Source organism: Chelonoidis abingdonii, chromosome 7 (genome assembly GCF_003597395.2).
Source record: "Chelonoidis abingdonii isolate Lonesome George chromosome 7, CheloAbing_2.0, whole genome shotgun sequence".
Classification (NCBI taxonomy): domain Eukaryota; kingdom Metazoa; phylum Chordata; order Testudines; family Testudinidae; genus Chelonoidis; species Chelonoidis abingdonii.
Window position 1 is genome coordinate 31,048,026 of NC_133775.1, and position 15,025 is coordinate 31,063,050.

General features: G+C 41.8%; 1 pseudogene; it reads left to right on the plus strand.

Annotated features, from left to right (window-relative positions):
- Window positions 1–681: 681 nt before the first annotated feature.
- The window catches only part of LOC116824169 (calcium-activated chloride channel regulator 1-like), a 32,140-nt pseudogene continuing 17,796 nt past the window's right edge, over window positions 682–15,025 (plus strand).

Here is a 15,025-nt window from a genome sequence, read left to right on the forward strand (position 1 = left end):
GCCTGCTTGAATCATAGATTCATAGACTTACGGTCAGAAGGGACCATTATGGTCATCTATTCTGACTTCCTGCACAACATAGGCCACAGAATCTCACCCACCCCCTCCTGTAACAAACCCCTAACCTATCATCATTTAGGATGAGAATTTGCTGCTCATATCCAATCTCTTTAGTATATTAAGCTTAGTTTGCTTGTTTTGTTTGTTTGCTAGGTAATCTAATATGATCTGTTTGCTCTCCCTTATAATCACTTAAAATCTATCTTTTGTAGTTAATAAACTTTATTTTTGCTTTGTCTAAAACCAGTGTGTGGGAGTCATAACTTGGGGCAGAAAGCTGTTGCATATCTTTCTCCACATCAAGGGATGGGGCAAATTTCATGAGCTTATACTGTACAGATCACTGTGCAATGCAAGATAGTATAATTTTGGGTTTGCACTCCAGAGGGGTGTGTGCATTTGAGTAGCTGGGCAGTTCCTTAGCTGTAGCCTACCCCATTGCTCCATGAGGGAAATAATCTGTCCCAGCCCTTCCCTTGGCCAAGGTTGGTTTCTTTCTATGTCTTCACATACTGAGTGTTACTTTATGTACCCTTGTTTCCCAGCAAGGCTAAACTACTCATTGCCTCTACCATTCAATATTTAATTCATAAAACTTTTCTTTTCTTTCCCTACCAGGCCATGGTCAAAGAGGCTTCTACTTACTTATTCAATGCTACAAAACAGAGATTTTTTTTCAAGACTGTAAAAATTATAATTCCTTTGCATTGGTGCCAAAACCTGAGTATTTAAGTGTAAAAACAGAGTAATATGATAAGGTAAGACTTAGAGCACTCATTGCAAACCAAAAGTATTTGTTGTGTTCATATGGTTAATACATAGAGTCTTGTCTACAAGGTGGAGTAATGCACACTATGGAGGTATGTCAAGGTCTTATTCCCACTTTGAACTTTAGCATCCAGAAAGTGGGGACCTGCATGTACCCCTCTAAACTTAATTACTAGCTTAGATCTGATAACGCTGCCACCAACTAAAATATAGTATTTGGTACACTTTCTGTCCCCCCAAAATCTTCCCTGGGGAACCCAAGACCCAAATCCCTTGGGTCTTAAAACAGAGAGAAATAAACCATTCCCCCTCCTTCTTTCTCCCTCCCAGACTTTCCCTGAGAGATCACTGATCCAAATTCCTTGGATCCTAAAACAGAGAGGAATTAACCTTTTCCCTACCTTCTCTCCCCCCACCACTCCCTGGTGAGTTCAGACTCAATCCCCTTGTCTTACACAAGGAAAAAAATCAATCAATTCTTAAAAAGAAAGCTTTTAATTAAGAGGAAAAAAGTAAAAAATTATCTCTGTAAAATCAGAATGGAAAGTTTACAGGTTAAGCTTATATTATATAGACTAGAGGGACTCCCTCCCCCTAGCTTAAGATACAAGTTACAGCAAACAGAGGTAAAATATCCTTCCAGCAAAATACACATTTGCAAATAAAGAAAACAAACATAAAGACTAATCTGCCTTCTATCTAGTACTTACTATTTTTGAACATGAGAGACTGTTTCAAAAAGATTGGAGAAATCTAGTTGCATGTCTGGCCCCTCTTAACTCCAAGAGAGAACAAAGAACAACCCAAAAAGCAAAAAGACTTCCTTCCGCCAAGATTTGAAAGTATGTTGTCCCTCGATTGGTCCTTTGGTCAGGTGTCAGCCAGGTTCACTGAGCTGGTTAACCCTTTACATGTAAAAGAGACATTAACCCTTAACTATCTGTTTATGACAAGGTATGATTTCTAAACCACACTACTGTGTTGCTCAGTAATTAGTTCTTGTAGACTCTGCTGGTGTGCACTTAGTGTTCCCTGGTGCACTTTAACGTAGTGCTGCATTTTAGAAATGACCCCCCTGTACCGCGTAGACAAGCCCTAAGTTTTTCCAATATGAGGGAATACAAATTGCTATTTTTAGAATTTGTATTGCCCTCTAGTACCCAGTCCTGCAGTCCTTACCCAGGGAAACAATCAACAGGAGTGTTCCGTGAGTAAAAGCTGCAGGATGAGCCCATTCAATAGAATCATCTGCCACCCTTCATTTCCTTTTTAGAGCGCTCTTTACAAACCAAAAGTATTTGTTGCGTTCATAAACGTAAGACACAGGGTCTTGTCTACAGAGTGGAGTAATGCACACTATGGAGGCATGATTTCTAAAACACACTAATGTGTTGCTCATTAATTGGTCCTTGTAGATCCTGCTGGTGTGTACTAAATGTTCCCTGGTGCACTTTAACGTAGTGCTGCACTTTAGAAATCACCCCCATATAATGCATGTTACCGCACCATGTAGACAAGCCCTACATTTTTTCAGTAATGTAGAAATATAAATTGCTCTTTTTAGAATTTGTATTGCCCTCTATTGCCCAGTCCTGCAATCTTATCCAGGGAAACAATCACTGGGAGTGATTGCTGCAGGATGAGCCCGTTCAACAGAATCATCTGCCACGCTCCATTTCCTGATGCTCTTTAAACAAGGACCATTTTATTTTCAGGCAGATGTTATCGTGGCTAATCCTTTCTTGAAATACGGAGATGATCCCTACACGCTGCAGTATGGAAGATGTGGGGAAAAGGGACGATACATTCATTTCACTCCAGATTTCTTGTTAAATGACAATTTGTATAACATCTATGGATCACAAGGTAGCACCATCTACTGGACCTTAATTTTCTGCTTTTGTTGTTATAAATATGCAATGGGCAAGATGTTCCAAAGTGACTAGTAATTTGGGATATCTCAGTTTTTGGTTGCCCAACCTGCGATGCTTTAAAAGAACCTGTTTTTTTCACACAGTGTTGAACATCAGGCTCCCTGGATGAGTCTTAAATTGGCACTCAGAAATGGGGGGCACCTAAAATGACCAGTCTCTTTTGAACATTTTGGCTCATATGTTTACAGTAAATGAAGGTTATTTTTCCTCTCAAATTATTGCCGTGACTTGGAAATACCATATGTCCTAACACTACAGTCCAGTTAGCTAATCTGAGAGTTGCAGTGGGTGTAACCTGGGGAACATGAAGGTAAAACCAGTCCCAGAGGATTCTAGAATAGACCAAACTCTCATGAGCGGATCCTGCTCTGAGGACGTGAAGGTTTTTATTGGAGCTTCTGAAAGTCACATTTTCCCAACTATGCTTCTTGAAAGTGTACCGTCACAAGGAATTAACAATATTTCCATTTTAATTTTATCTGCATATTTTTTGACTCCACGGGCATTGCCTATGTGAGGCCATTAATAAGCAAATAAAAAAGCCCCAATATAGACCCCTGAGTTTTGTGCAGTGCAACCTGCTGTTATTAACGACTTTCTCCTGTGTCCATTAACCAATATACTGTCCAATTTATTTATCTCTGTTCCATACCCAATTAGAATCAATTATTTATGTGAGCTGGATCAAAACCAGCCCTTCAAATCTGAACCCTGGTAAATGTGCAAGGTTATTTAGATTCAAACTGAAAATGAACCTGCATTAGATTGGATAAAAAATGTAGAGGTGTTTGGCCTAAAAGGGTGGAAATCTCACCTCACAGTCTTTCTCATCAGATTTCTGGCATTTGGGGACAAAAATCTCCTTAGAACTATTCACTGGACTCCAGTAAAGTCAAATATAAATACAAATTCTAGCCTGGGGAAGCACTGAACTCAACCCTTGAATTCTGTCTTAAATTTAATCTGATCTGAGCTCTGCTTCCTTGGCCTATCTCTAATTGAAAGATTTAGTTAGACAACATTATATACATTCTCCATATCAATGGCTTTACCAACGCCTGGTTAGATTGTCCTGGTGAGATAGTTTGGTTTCTGCAAAAGTATTCTGGTTGTCTAACCTTTTACACTGTATCTGACTGCAACTATCTAAGTAATTCTTAGTTTTACCCAGAGCTGAAGTTAAACTAACTTCTCTATGGTTTTCTAATATACAGTACACCTTTTCCCTTGTGTTATATAAGAGCCAAGAATTATTATTTTAAAAGGCATGGGTAACATGAAGCACCTTGCTTGATACCAGGAATAGACAGAAGCTACTGTCTGCAAACAGAGGTGTCAGATCTTTACCCAGGTCTGTTAATACTCTGGAAGGGTTAATCTGAACACAGTGATTTGTTTGAGTTTAAAGTCAGATCCCTCAGTGAGTGCTGTGTGGGTGCAGGGGTCCATCCAAGCAGAGCTCATTGCAGGATTCTGCCCTAAATTTGTTTAAATGACTTACAGGAATTTAAAGTAAACTTTAAAGTGTTGTATTTAGAATTCACATATGCTCCTGCTCTTCCACAGCCAAAGTTTTTGTCCATGAATGGGCCCATCTTCGTTGGGGGGTGTTTGATGACTACAATAATGATGCACCTTTCTATGTGTCTGTAGATCTGGAAAAGCAAGTGTTGAAGCAACAAGGTACCAGTGTATTTTATATTTTGTCTTCAGTTGATGACATTTTAAATAGTTCAGTGAAATTTGGCACATAATGGTCTTCTGTCTTCAGTCTGTACTTTGAGCCCATGCAAAGAGTCTTGGCTAGTTGTTGTTCAGAGGATTAAAAAAGAAGCTTATACAGTAATGTTTAACTAACAATATTGCTCCCCACAGATCAGTCTCATTGAATTGCAGTCACTATAATCCATCACACTTTCTATACAAATAGTATAAAAAGTAAAGCTTTTAATTTAGATGCAATTACAGATTTGAGTCCCCTTTCTCTACATTTTGATTTACTATGTCTTTATCAAACAGCAGTTAGCATGTAGTAAATAAGAATGTTTTCTCAAGTTCCTTGGGGAAGTGATCCTTGAAGTTCCAGAACATTCTTACTAGTTCATGTTTAGTTTTATTTTAAATATTAAAAAGGGACATGGTCAAGGCACACACCCATTATTACCCGCACTTCAAAGCTGTTACTATCTTATGACAATGTTCTTCAGATTCTGCGTATCTAAGGTTTGGTTTTTTTCTAAATGTACAACTCTGTCAATGAGAAACAAAAAGCAGAGTGAGACTGGATATCTCAGAGGGTTGGAGATGGGATACACAACTTTTCACTTCTCAGGCACTGGTCTGAATTGGAACCAGTTTGGTCTTGCCTAAAACTCATTACCATAGCCAATCACTTGTTGGCCATTGTGAAAGGAATTGGTATTTTCTGTCCAATTCCTAATGGACAAGTATCAATATCACCAAACTCCTCTACTGCAATTGGTACTCTAATTGGCAGTCACCACTGAAGGAGACTGTGACAGGGCTCCCTACTCAGCCCTTCAACCACCACAAACCAGCTGGACACTTTCCAGGTTTATAAGCATCAGTGTGTTATTTATGAGGTCCCCTCCACCAGTTCCTCAATACAGTCTTGGGCAGCAACATACCCATGTACACAAACTTCCCCATAACCCACTCTCTGGGGTGGCAGAGGGAAAAGATCTCCTCATCATGTGCCCCTGTATCTCCTGGCATCCTCCCTCTTGCACTTCCTTCTTGCCTTTTAACTGCTCCCAGCTGCTGGGTTTATTTTCATAGATTCATAGACTCTAGGACTGGAAGGGACCTTGAGAGATCATTGAGTCCAGTCCCCTGCCCTCATGGCAGGACCAAATACTGTTTAGACCATCCCTGATAGACATTTATCTAAGCTACTCTTAAATATCTCCAGAGATGGAGATTCCACAATCTCCCTAGACAGTTTATTCCAATTTTATTCCAGTTTATTGATTGCTCTCATTAGCACATCAGCCCCATGTCTACACCACAGGTCTACATTACAGCCTAAGTCAAGAAAGCTTCCCCCTCCAAGCGATGCAAGCTTCATGCTGTCCACTCTGGTGCTATGTTGATGGGAGATGCTCTCCTGCTCACATACCTTCCACTTCTTACCGAGGTGGAGTAATTATGCTGATGGGAAAGCGCTCTCCCTCTGCATAGCACGACTTCATCAGACATGCTGCAGCTGTGCAGCTACTCCCATATAGTGCTGTAGTGTAGACTTGTCTTCAGTCAAGTACATTCCAGGGGGGGAATAACTAGTAACTTAGTGATCACCTCTAGGCTCCTAAATCTGTGTCACAAAGACAGTGATTGAATGGGCATGGAAAATGTAATACCAGTTCACCTCTGGAGAGTATCTTTCATGTCTGGATTGAAGCATATTGATGGAATAGTAGAGGCACTTTCATTGTTATTGTTTACACAGATGGTGTTTGATGCACAACCTATAGGTAATTTCTTGAAGATGCCTCTGGAAAAAAAAGTCTACCAGTATTTTATTATTCCGGCCACTTGTACATTACATTGTAAACTTTTCGAGGCAGGGCCGGCACAACCCATTAGGTGACCTAGGCAGTCGCCTAGGGCGCTAACATTTGGGAGGCAGCGACCGCGGTGGCCAGACCTTTCACCGCCTCTGTCGGGGGCAGCATTTTGGGGGCAGGACCTTCTGCTGCCTCTGTTGGGGGTGGAATTTCGGGGGTGGGACCTTCCGCCACCTAGGGAGGCAAAAAAGCTGGCAACGCTCCTGCTTTGGGGGCAGAGATAGTGTCTAAATTTTTGTTTGTGCAATGGCTAATACAATACAATCCCAGTGCTGACTGGAGACTTTGAGCCTTTCATGATTTAAATAATAAATAACAAATTATTATTATTTGTTGATTATATGCAGCTTGTTAGCTAAACCTTTTTCTATCTTATCTCCCCTTTAGATGTTCAGCTAGTATCACTGGGAAATACATAGTTCAAAGCTGCACAGGAAACAGCTGCACGACAAGAGAATGCAAATATGATGAACAGACAAAGCTGTATGAAGCTGGATGTAAATTTGTACCAGATAAAACACAAAATGCCCCAGCATCTATAATGTATATGCAGAGCCTCCCTTCTGTAAGTACTGTTACTGCTTTTTGACCCAAGTGGATAGCCAGTGTCTTGTAGGTTGTTTCCATTAGGAGAAACTGATGATGGAGTAAAGTATTTCTTTGATGCAATCCTGTTTGTTAACAAAGAATATACACAAAGTCCTGTTACTCTTAAGATACCAGGAATCAAACAACAGGCGGTATTTTCTTTACTCACAGTTCCAATCCTCTTTCTACCCATCACTCGGCCCAAAAAACTTCCCCTCTGCTTTCAAGACCAACATTTCCAGTCCTTCCCTCCCAATGGCTGATATTTGCTTAAGGTACCATGAGGTGGGGCCAACTGGATAGACAGGCTCTCATCAACCTTCTCATTACCAGCATGAGACCTCTTTGCTTATCACCCCACCCAAGTCTTACTTAGGGCACTGCTCTCCCCTGCCAGCTCCCCTCTACTGAGAGAAAAAGTCTGTATTTCAGTGAGCAACCCAGTCCTATGCTGGACACAGAAGGAGAAGATCTGAAGAGACAGATATCACCATATGAGTCGGGAGTTGATGTCCTTCATGGCATGGAGTCATAGGAGAGGTGCATGATCCATGACCAGGGTGAATTAATTGCCAAGAAGGTAATATTGGAGTGCCTCCATGTCCCATTTCACAGCTAAGTCCTCTTTTTCTATAATGGAGTGGCCTTCTTGGGAACAACTTGTAACTCAGGATGGGATATTCCTCACCATCAGCTATCTGAGACAAGACAGCCCCTGGTCCAGCTTCAGAAGCATCGGTGTGTAGGAGAAATTCCTCAGTGAAATCCAGTCTGTATAAAATGGGCTCCCTTCAGAGGTTACCCTTTAGGAGCTGAAAGACCTTCTCACAGGCTTCCATCCAATGGATCTTTCTTAGGCTGCTGTTCTTGAGATTTCTGAGAAAGGCCTCTATAGATAAGAACCCCGGTACAAACTGGTAGTAGTATCCTGTCAGCCTCCAAAACTGGTGCATTTGCTTATTTTGGTTGGAGTGGACAGTCCCTCAAGGTCTGGACCTTGTCTACCAGAGATTGTACCTGGCCCTTCCTCATGGTGTACCCCAGGAAAGTAGTTTTGTCTTTGACTGTACAGCACTTTGCAGAGTTCACCATTAGTCTGTCCACTCTGAGGGACCAGATTACAGCAACCATGTGCTTCAGGAAGTCTTTCCAGCTATAGACCATGACATTATCGAGGGAGAACAGAGCATAACCACTGTGGGACTAGGGGGACTGGTCCATTAGCTGTTGAAACATTGATGGAGCCCCCTGTAGGCTAAATAACAGAACCTGGAACTGATATAGGGCATAGGAGCTGACAAAGGCTGTTTTTACTCAGCACTCCAGAGTGAGTGGGATTTTCCAGTATACTTTTGTGAGATCCAAGGGGTAATATATTTGGCCTCACCCAACCGATCTAGTAGCTTGTCAATGTGTGGCTTGGAATATGCATCAAACTTTGAGGTGCATAGACTTTTCTAAATATCAGTGCAAAATTTTGTGGTCCATAGGGTTTAAGAACCAACATGCTTGGACTTTTCCAGTCTATGGGTCTCTTCTGTCACCCCCCTCCCCCAAGGTCCAGCATGTACTGGAGTTTCTGCTTCATGATCTCCCTCATCTTCTATGCAAGAGGCTGTTCAGCCTTAGTTTGGATGTGGTAGGAAGTGTAATAGTTCTTACTCAGTTGGTCAGAAAACACGGTATGGAGAGTACCAGTTGTTGGGCTTAGACCTTTTGTTCCAGCGTTTGATTGTCCATGGCACAGACCATCCCAAGAGCCAACATGTTGGCTGCCTGTGGCCCTAACTCTGGTTTTGGAGGGTAGCTGGTGTAAGCTGGGATCTGAATGAACTCTACCCTGCCATTTGGTGATGAACTGGGGGAAAAGACTTCAGGAGCAGTGTTTATTTGCATAGACGCACCTACACTGCCATGGCATTCAGCAGACAGAGCTGCTTTGCCAAAGTAATCAGTCTTGTCTGCTTTGGGTTAAAATTCACTTTGTTTTCCTTATTGTATGAATAAAGGGCAGCATGTCCTGTTTGAGGAGATCACCGTAAAATCAATCTCACTCTCTGTGCAGGTGGTATGGATGCCAAATTTAAGTGAAGAGGGGACGAGTAGGGACAGGTATTACTACTTGATGGTGTGGACTATGTTTAAAGCATCTTTACGACCATTTAACCCTCCCCTCTCCTGTGTTTAAAGACTCAGTTGAAAGATCTTTTTTCTGTTCATACCTTAAGGCAACAGAGACAAAGGTCACTGCCCAGTGTACTGTGGGGTGGGTGTTTACTCATGGCTTACATGCTTTTACATGTTGCAGTCTTTTCCCAAGGTAATGCTGTGTTCCCTCTCCTTTTTAATAAATTTTCTTTAGTTATACACAGACTCAGTGCTTGTGCATGGGAAAGTAGTGCTTCTTCGAGGCACCAGGGATGGTGTTTGGTTTTCCCAGATTAGTTGATGGGGGCTTGAGATAGTTGTTTTGAAATGTGAAGATGAATCCCTAGATTTTGACCTGGCCATTGTTGCTGTCAGGCAGAAGGGTCACGTGGCTTTAAGAGATTGAGATTGTGACAGGGCAACATCCTACTCCTGACTTCTGCTCTGTCTACACTACCTAGGAGGTGTCAAATGTCAAACACCCCAGTGAGGTTTATTTACATTTGCTTCTCCCACCACCTTACTCATCCAGATGCCATAATTATATATGGTTTCAGTTTCTCATTTCTGTCAGTAAGAGGAAAGGGAAGAGATCTCTCTACCCAGAGATCCTTCCTGATTCAGGCTCTGCCAGCCTGCTGCTTTCTTCCCTGTACCGCCTTCCTGTCCTACCTTTTGCCACCTTTATTAATGGGTCAATTTGCTCACTAGTCCTTCCCTAACCCATTCTTATCCACTAATTAGGCCCCATCAGATCCACTCTGGGGGGAATTAATTAGTGTTTAAGCATCCAGAGCACTGGCTCAGCTGTTCATTCCCAGCACTGTCACAGACACCAAAAATTTGTTTTGTTTTTCTTTTATCAGGCTGTCTCATTTCATAATTTACATGGCAAATATTTTTGTAAGGGCCCTGCCAATGGGCCCAAGGTTTTGACTCTCTGAACTTTTGTTGTAGGCAGTCTCTTGGGCACTCGGCATTCAGGAGGTTCTCCCTTTCAAAGGTGCCTAAAGCTTCTAGTCTCTCGCGAAGAGCAAGGACGTACTGCACAATATTTGCAGCTTAGGGACCCTGCTCCTCCCACATTTCTCGTACTAAGTCCAGTAAATTGTTCAAGGGAAACCATTTCAGCCACTTGAACCACTGTCCTTGTCTCAGGTTTTAGCCACCACCAGCACAAGTCCTATAGTTTCTGTGCCATCATGCAGGGCCAAGTCCTCAGATAGATCCAATGAGTCTAAAATGGCCACTTTGCCTCAGGCATAAACCTTGCTATCGGAGGCATAATCCCATGCTATCACTGGGTTTAGCCCACAATGGGCAGTCTGTGGTTCTGTTCTGGTCAAGTTGGTGACGGGTAAGACTGCTCAGTGCTCTGATGGCCACCATGCTCCACAGCCACCCACTGAAAAATTTCAAGAAAAATCACTGGATCATCTTCAGTCTCCATCTTCATGAATCTGACTGGCACCAGGGCCACGGCAAGGTCAGTGTCCACCAGACCCATGGTGGAAGTCCGGCCAATGTGGGAGGCTGCAGTGAGGTCACGCCCTGTTGCATCAGCTGTTGTTATTGCTGCTGCTGAGCAGCTAAGTCTCAAGTCAGTTGCGGCTGCTATTGGTGGATGTGCTACTCCGCCATTTATTTCAGTAGTTGCTCCAGGTCCATACTGCTGTGGAGTCTCTTCTTTAAGTCCTGACCTCTTCCCTTCCCCCAGTGCTAGATGTGTGCCTGCATTCTCCCTCAAGTTTGTTCTTCAAGGGCTGCCTCCATGGTACCCCTTTGTTGCCCCTTAGAGCATGACTCACCTAGCTGCTGGTCTCCACTGGTATGGTGCTGTGTATATGAGGTCCAAGGTAGCACTGATTTTGTCCTCCTGCAAAGGCACAGCTCAGTCCTACCCCTTCCAAAGGAATCAGGAACAACAACAACAACAAAAATACAACTCAAAACAGAGTTGTCCAATGAACTTTGCATGGGACCGAATGCTTCTATTCAAGGCTTGGCTCCAAACAGTCCATGCTTCTGCTGATCCCCCAGCATCTGGTTGTCCCTTCTAGCAGGAGCTTGTCAGGCCAGCAAGCTGGCTTAGCCTCTGGTCTGCAACCAGACTTCTTTCTGGAGAAGGAGTTCTGCTCTCCTTCCTGGGAAGCCCTGAGTTTAGCTAAGTTTCCGTTTAGCTCCTCTCTCCATGCCTGACATTTGCTGCTGGTGTAGTGGGATGGGGCCAACTGTGTCCATAGGCTCTCATTAACTCTTTCATTGACAGTGTGGGGCCTATCTGTCCCATCACAGGTGTACAGAAATGTAGCCTGACATTGTGGCTAATTTTGCTCCCTTTTGGGTCTGGTAAAAATAAAGTTACCCTGTCAGGAGGCATTTTTGGTTGCAACACTGAGTGGGCTTACCTTTTTGTGACAGGCCCAATCCTGCTAAGTTGTAAGCATCTTCAACTCCCACTAAAATGAATGAAAATTGAGCTTGTTGAGCCACTTGCTAGAGGTGCTCCACACTTTACTTCTGGAGCTCCGAAAATATTCTGTGGGCTAAATTCTGTCCTGCTGGGAGTAGCAAGGGGGGAAAGACACAGCGAGCTATTCATCCTCTCTAAAAGTATTCCTGCCAGCTATGAAGATGAGAGGGCTTTTGTTTTGCAAACTTTTCTCTTCCTGCATGATTTTGCACTGGCAGAGTGTGTTGTGTCCCAGGTGAGTTGGGATCCTTATATGTATAAAAGTTCTGGGATTCCATAGTAACTACATGACTGTGAACTTTATTGATGATGTCTGCACTGCCAGGGCATCCTCACACTGTGTGTCTACAGTGCAATCCGAAAAATGATTGAAGTTCAGGTAGGCATCTCCATGTTAGCTTTAATCTAGCTAGTGTGGCTAAAAATAGCAGCAACAACATGGTGGCATGGACACTGGTGCAGGCTAGCAATGTGAGTATATATCCAGGGTTCTCAGTGAGCTTGTACAGCCCATGCTGCCAAATCTTTGGTGCTATCTGTAGCCACACTAGCTGGACTAAAGCTAATGTGGGTATGGCCACCTGAGCTGCAGCGCTATGCTCAGTGTAAACCCTGAGACAGATTCTTTGACTTCGTCCAGGGCACAGGACATAGATTATATGGTCTGTAGCCTTTAGAGTGGGAGAAGAATTTCTGTATTTGTGGTTGTCGTGAGCAATAGAACAATAGTAGACTGGGATTTGCTACTACATGTGTATGCTTATTTTTTCAGTAATTTTTCTCCTCTTTCAATTGGCTTTTTTTTAAGGTGGTTGAGTTCTGTGATCAAAGTACTCATAATGAAAAGGCTACAAATCTGCAGAACAAAATGTGTAACTACCACAGCACCTGGGAAGTAATTATGAACTCTCCTGACTTCAGTAACACCTCTCCAATAAATAGCGCAAGTCCTCCATTTGAGACCTCCTTCTCATTGCTGCAGACCAAAGACCGAGTAGTCTGTCTAGTACTTGATGTTTCTGGGAGCATGGCTGGGGTAAGAATAAACATATACATTCTTTTTTTTTTTTAGCAGAAATGCTTAGAAATTGTTAGGCAGTTATAAAACAATGTGGTGTGTATATATTACAATATTTTCTTCAGTCAATATTTCAGCAATCATGTTTATTATTTTAGAAAAATTGATGCCACTATTTCTCCCATTATACATATTTAGGGATTGGTAAAAGGAAACTCATCAAAATTGCTAAAAATGATATGACAGACTTGGTCTCTCTTTCCTTACAAAATATAACTACTGCTCTTTTTTTAGCTTCAGCTCCAGAATGTCAGAATCACTGTAGTTCCCCAAAACAGAAAATATATCATAAATGCACGTTTCATGCTATGTGACTCCGAAGTTATTTTCAAAATAAATATGAGAGTCGCTGTGTATAGCAAAATAAAAATGAAATACTTTCTCTCATAATCATTCATCCTAATGAGTCAAGAATTTGGGTTGTCATGAAGTGATGCTGGATTAACCAGAGGCATTAAAACTTGTACTAAATTTAGCACAATTTTCATCTTGCAGAGGCCCCTGTAGGTAACATGAGCCCTTAAAGAGACTCTCAATCTGTTTTGGGCCTCAACTTTATCAATCTTATAGTAAATCCAATATAACCTCCCTGAATAAGCTGTCTGTTCATATGTATAAATATCATAACATGTAGAAGTGATAGCCATGTGATAAGTTGGTCACATTTTTGCGGTTTATTTATCCTGTACCTTTACAATCTTCAGCTGCATTCTTCCTATAAATCCACCTACCCAGGTTTTAGTCTTACATTCCAAACCACTACCCAGCTTCCAAGAGCTATTTTTATATCAATATATGTTGTATTCTTTCCTCAATATATAGAATTTCTTCATCCCTTATTTTTGTTTCAAACATTCAATCCTGAGCCAGTGACAACATCTGTTCTCAAAAAACATTACAGCGTTTAAGTTTGACATTTCACAGATCTTCAAGGCTAGAAATAGGACCTTCCCACTGATATTTCTCTGGGAGGACAAGATATTTTATGTCTGAAAAAAAAATATGTAATTTTTAGAAATCTTTATAAGCCCTGTATGGAGTGAATAATGATAAAAAAGGCACCTGGCTTTAAAGGTAGAAGGATAAAAAATAGTCCCAATATAAAAAAAATTGAAACACCTCTTCAAACATTCAAGAATACTTTTTTTTCTGTCATACTGAATATATATTGATGTGGTTTTATCACCCTTTCTTTCGAACGGCTTGCCTAGTCACTCAAAATTTCATCATCAAGGAACAACATTAGTATCCCCAACTCATGCTGGTTAAAACTGTACCATACTATCATGTATTCCATATACACTTTAGAATCTCAGAGTTATGACGAGTTACTGACCAGCCAACCACAAGCGTTATTTAGAACTGGAAGTACACAATCAGGCAACAGCAGAGACAGAAAAAGCAAATACAGTACAGTACTATATTAAATGTAAACTACTAGAAAATAAAGGGAAAGAAGCATTTTTCTTCTGCATAGTAAAATTTCAAAGCTGTATTAAGACATTGTTCAGTAGTAAACTTTTGAAAGAATAACCATAACGTTTTGTTCAGAGTTATGAATTTTTCAGAGTTACAAACCTCCATACCCAAGGTGTTAGTAACTCTGAGGTTCTACTATATTATTATGTAGTATAAAGTGTATTACTGTAGCTTTCTTTAAAAAATAAATATTTTGAGTCTTCAGTTCAACAATCAACACAACTCCACTGAGGAGCCAAATGATGATGTTTTGATAAAGTCTGTTGGAAAAATCCTTGGTATATGGTAAGGAATTTGCCAAGGATGGTGCATGGGATTTATCTTCTCTTTCACAAAGACATCTATGAGGCTAAAGCAGGTTGAGCAGATGTCTTAAAATATTTGATAAAGATCCACAATAATGAATTTGATCACAATTTACAGGAGGGTGCTTAAACTGGCATATATCTATTTCTTTGGCCTACAGCAGTGGTCCCCAAACTGTGGGGCGTGTCCCCACTGCAGGGACACAGAGGAATGTCTGGGGTGAGGGCTGGGCCAGCCCCCATGAGGGGGCAGGGAGGGAAAGCCACTCAGCCCTGCTCTGTCCCTGGGCCCTGGGCTCCTGTCCGGTGGCCGTGGGTCCGCTTGTGGCCCGAGGGGACACAGACATATTCTATTACTGGTAAAGGAGGAGAGCGAGAGAAAAGTTAGGGGACCACTGACCTATAGGATATGATATAATGTTTTATATGAGTTCAGTTTTGTAGTTCAGTATTTGTCAATATCAAATACTAACTTCATTGATTTTGTGACAAAGAAAGATATGGATCTCAAGTAAGTGGTGCATTGTGGCAAACCCAGGACAAATGGCTACAAAGGGAGGGGTAATAATTAGTCCCAGGGGTTAAAAGACCTCTCCTAATCCACT